This window comes from Diplotaxodon limnothrissa, linkage group LG1 (assembly GCF_057381915.1).
Source record: "Diplotaxodon limnothrissa isolate DT_005_m linkage group LG1, D_limnothrissa_male_GT1.1, whole genome shotgun sequence".
In the NCBI taxonomy this organism is placed as follows: Eukaryota; Metazoa; Chordata; class Actinopteri; order Cichliformes; family Cichlidae; genus Diplotaxodon; species Diplotaxodon limnothrissa.
The window spans coordinates 17,648,152-17,653,892 of NC_140596.1; positions in this window are offsets into that span (position 1 = coordinate 17,648,152).

A 5,741-nucleotide genomic window follows, 5' to 3' on the forward strand; every position below is an offset into this window, starting at 1 on the left:
CATGTAGGTTCAAATAAATGACTGCAGAGAAAAAGAATCGAGCATTTTAGAAATAGTCGCCCCCTTCTCTCTGTCTCTCGCTATCTTTCTCTTTTTCTGTCACTCTCTCTCACACACCCACACACACACACACACACACACACAAAGACAGAGAGAGTGTGAGCAAAAATGAACCAGGTAAATCGGAGGTTAAACAAATGATTTAAAAGAGACCGAAAAGGGAGCGTTTAGAAACCATTCAGTTTCTAAATCTTTGTTCAAAACTGTTATAAAAGTGCTGAAACTCAGAAGACTTCCCATGACAGGGGAACAGACACAGTTTCCTAACCTCCAGCCATCATCATGGGTGATCAAGTCTGACATGCATCACCAGAGGCTTTCATGTCCAATGAGAACACCTGTCTGACTCTTAGGGTGAAACTAGACAGAGGAATGCCATGGCAAATAACCTTTCACATGTACTTCAGACGACATAATGATAATGTGTTCCAAAGCAGGGACAGAGACACAGAAAATAATTCAGGAGAGGATGCTTGTTTGGTGAACAATTAAACAATTACTTGAGACTAAATTGTCACTATAGATGTACAAGACAATCTCTGGATCATATTTTGAAACTCTTAAGGTTAGTTACATCTTTTCATCTGTTGTTCAAAGCTTCTGAAAAAAGCAAACTGGTTCAGAGCAAATGAGCTGTACACAAGCTGGGATTCCCCATTTCAGGGAGCTGTCTTAGAAGTTATGTTAACTGATTTATTCTTGTACATAGTGGCCAATAACAAGGACACAAAGAAAAAAAAAATCCGTCACCGGAGGTTAATGCTGACAATGTGCTGAAAGGAATGACAGTAAACACTCTTGGAAGTGTTGCGAACTGAAAGTGTCATGTCAGTAACAAAGTATGTACGGTATTTATTGTACAATGCTGAGTATGCTCAACTGTGAAATTCAGATTTATGAAACTCAGCAGAAGTTGTTCAAAAATCAAATTTTACATTTTAGTGAGTTGAAGCAACATATAATTCAAATCTAACTGACATGAACACATTTTAATTACAGTGAGTCACCCAGATTCAACAGGGGACATATTAAGGTTTTTTTTTTTTTTTGTAAATGTAAAAATACAATTTAATACAACTTTATGTACATGGCATGTTTTTTTAAACAAAAAAACAAAAAAACAAAACAAAACATGCCACATAGACATATGCAAGCCTGACTGCCTAATTCATGCTGGATGAATTCATGAGGATGTAGTAACTATAGAAACATTTTTTGAATGGGTTTAATGCTCACATTATCAACAACCATGTCGATGGTTGAATAAACCAAACTTCTCAATGCTTTAAGATTTCATCAGCGAACCACTTCTTAAAAAAAAATATTGAGTGGAAGTTTTGACATCCCGCTGGGATGCTTGCAATCTCTATACCAGTTAGCGCTTCACGTAAACTGCTTATCTTGTGACAAGATAATTTCCTTTGTGTAGGAGGGTTTCACATACAACATCATCATCTTTTACTATGAATGTGGTGGTTAGAGCCACAACTGCATTTATTTTCTATTTGTGCACGAGTTTTCATTATGCTTTGAGTTTTTACGTTTAGATCTAGGAACCGTAGCTGTAGGGTTGATATGATTTATGTTATGGTGCAAGCTGTTGAAATTGGAGCGCTGCAGTTTGAGGAAAGTCCCACACTTGCTGCCTACCAGTATCAGTTTTCAGGTGGGGTGGACGTTATCATCAGAATAATCTGATTAAAAAAGAAAATCCGTGTGCCAGCCAGTCACTACATAAAATCCTATACATTAACACATAACAAAAATCATCTACTATCACTTAACATAATAAAATTCTTTTCATTAATTAAAAAAAGAAAAGTCTCTTTGTAATGTAGCCGTGTCATTAGAAATAAGATACATTACATCCTTCCTGTTTACAAACTTCAAAAACAGCAAAGGGGTTGTTAGATAAAATGAGAGAGCCTCATTTGGGCAATATTGTATAAAGATATATGCAGGAAAAAACAAACCCCAACAGCCGAGCTTGATGAAATTACAGACAAAAAATGGTCTCTGATGAATTGGCACTTAATTACTGCTTGATTAGCATAATTATGCATGTTAATAGCATCTCAAATGAATTGCAGTTGTCAAGAGGGAGGAAGCATCTGTAGTGGTGGCAGCCTGATACATATTTTCTCCTACCCATCAGCGTTGTCTAACTCTTCCCCTTAAGTGTTCACCATTAATCACTACACACTCCTCCTTTGGAGCGAAATTTGGCATTTTGGGATAATTGGGCTATTATGATGTGCTTGTCACATCTGTAATAGTAGGCTAACGAGCCCCCTCGTGGGCTAGCATTCAGAGATGATGGCAGAGCATTGGCACTGAGTGGCATGGCAGGTAAAGATGTGGCTCAGTCAAGCTAAGACATAAGATCGAATTGTTTTAGTTATTACCATCCACATTTATATTAGTCTGATGCAGACTGATATAGATGGATGCATGGTTGTGCATGAGTTTATCATCTAAATGATATGAATTACTAAAAATAATGTATGCAAAACTATACAAGGTTTAATGTTGAGCACACACATTGTTAATAAACATTGGTAGCACAAAAACAGTCTCTGGTTAATAATCACACAACAAGTTAACCACTTAAGCCCCACGCCCCCGGTATCGGGGGCAAAAAGGAGGAGATCACGTTAAATCGGTTATAACACGGGATGAAAAATATAAGTCCAGACATGTGTGGTATCCACAGAAACCTCAGAATCTCAGCTAAAATGTCATACAAACCATTTCTACAACCACCAAACACACTGAAAACAAGCCGTGATTAAATGAGCAGTTGCGTAAATGGGCAGAAGTCCGCTAAACAAACAAAACCGAACCAGAAATTCTTCAGACTTCATGTAACCGGTTAAAGATAAGCTAATAAGATAAGCTTCCAGGGCTATCACTGACTCCACACACCAAGTTTCACCACGATTAGACCAAAATTCACTGAATGAGCCGCAAAAGAAGACCACAAAAACACACAGCGGCGCAAATGCGCTAAGACAGAAACTGGCTTACCATCCCGATTTCCTCCCACGTGATTACCAGTAGTTACCATGCCTACCTAGAGCATCAGAGCCGTTTTCCATCAACAACCTCCATTTTAGACCCACCTACAGACACGTGACTGGACAGACGCCACGTGCAGTAAATTTGGGCCCACGTGGGTTTTGGCATTACAACGTCTGATTGGTTGAAGTGATGTGAACGTGGCATCGTTACTTTGAATCTATTGGCTCAAACGATTAAAAAGAGGTGCCAATCACGCAAATGGACCAAAAGAAACCAAAGTTACAGCCCCTCGGAGTTTAAAGGGCCAGAGGCCAATCAAACGCTCTATGCGCACGGCAGAAAAGGGCCATTACCATGTAAATGTGTGGTTAATTCTTCAAAAATATATATTTTTTTAAAAAAGCATTATTAGGCCTGTTAATAAAATTTATTAATTTCTGCTCTTTAATACCTAAAAAAAATCAACTGGCATGGTGTCCAATTGTGTGCCAGAATTGGACATTTTTGTACAATGTCTGGATATTCATGTATTTTACAGGGCTGTAGTTTTTCACTGTTTCACTTTAGAAACATAAATCTTTGCACAGATGATGCTTATATGTTGGTGACTGAATTTCTGGAACCAAATATGATCCGAGGCATATTTTTAAAAGGGTTATATTCTAAAAATTTAAAAAATAAATAAATAAATAGGTGAGGATAAAAATCTACTTACTTTTTCTGTGTTCCAGTCTCAGTAACTTTGACACAGTAATATCTGCTTCAATATTTACACCTCTGATGAAATTTCCCAAGTGTTAGCTTTATTTTGACACCAAGATTGTAAGGACAGAGTTTGTAAATGCAGAGAAATAATCAATTAAATTTGGGCATTACATTTTCGAGCAGGAAGCTCAGAAACCCCCTTGGGGCTTAAGAGGTTAAGGCTTCCAGTGGCAGTTTCCAGTGAAAACAAATGGCTTTTCTTTTTTCCTGCTACTATTGTCCTTGGAGTATGCAATACATTAACCATGTCCTTTACAGTTTAAACTTCTAAAGGTTTAATTTTTTTTGTCTGTTGCCACAGCTTTGAATCCACAAAGACTTTGACAGTATGTCTCTGCAACACTCAATAATATCATGAATTACTTTGATATCAGTGTCTACAGATTCTAAAGTCAAACAACCAACAAGCATGTTTCTAGCCCAGAAAAGGCAAGGCTTTAGGTAGGTATAATCGTTGTGTATAATCAGACCAGCCGCTGGCCACTGGCCTGTGTGGCAGGAAGTGCTATATCGGATATTAACTCACTGACGCCTGGTGGTCTGTCTATCCCACAGACAGCCTCTTAATGCCCTAATGGCTCATTTACATTATTGATGAGGCAACCCTGCGTCACCTCAAACACAGACTATTTAAAGGAAATAATTTTATGCAAACTACATATTGATGCACTAATGATCAATTGGCCCTTGTTCTGTGTGTTAATGATATGCAACTGTTGCAGTGTGATGTACATCTTCAATTAGAGAGTTACCCTAAGTGCTGGCTGACTCAAACAAGTGGTGTGACTGCATCATTTGTTCTGCTGACTGGTTACAGAACTGATGAGGCCACAAGCTATAACTTCTTCAACTTCAATTTCAACTAGAAAGGGATATAACAATGTCCTCCTCAAAACACAGTCCTACATCCATCTAGCCAGCCAGCCAGTGCCCAGAGGACATAGTCTGCACCTGCTTATTTTTAACTTCTTCTATCTAACTTCAATCTTTATACGATCACAGTATAATCTTGTTCTTTATTATGCCAGTATACGGTTAAAGAAGTCAAATGTATTACATAAAGGTTTAGTGGTAACCAGTTTCCTTGTTGGTTTAGGACTTGTGTGATAAGATAAAAGATGTGTCATCCACAATGGCAACGGGTGTTAACTATTGTCCTAATGAAATAATTCACTTGCAATTTCAACATAATCCTTCTTCTTATAAAAAATGACTTGCTATTACTTCAGAGCCATGTCAATTTTCACTCCACCTGCTACTCAGTTCTGCTTTAAAAATGTATATATCTTCAGAAAGGTCAAATAAGATAAATTTAAGGATGCAATTATTCAACTGCCTAAGAAGCTCTCTGGGGACATCTCTTTTCTCAAAACAAAATAATCAATATTGTGATCAATGACATTTGTTGTTCACACAGTGATGCAAATGGGTCTGCCAGGACTGTTATTGTGTTCCTGACAAATTGGGGACATTGTTTGCATGCAGGGAGATTGCCTGTCTCCCATAGAAAAGCACATGGCACAGTGTGACACAGAGGACTTGCGTTTCTGATTGATTGGTGTCATGCTCAAATGCCCATCAATCTCTTGATTTCTAAGAACCTTTTCTGAAAGAACCAACACCTGATTGACTGACTGCTCATGGCAATAAGGTGATGTCAACTTAAAAAACAAATGGTTTTCTAGTCTCTGTGACTCAAAGATCAAATATTAGTTGTCATGGGGTCTATGAGAAGATATTAGGAACTTTCTTGTGTAATCATTTATGACCTATAAAATTCATGGATGTCACCATTCAAATGAAGACCTAAATATATGACTTATTTGTCATTCATATGTTGAATTTATTTTTCACACCTTTTTCAAAGATGCATGCATATATACATAGAAAACTGA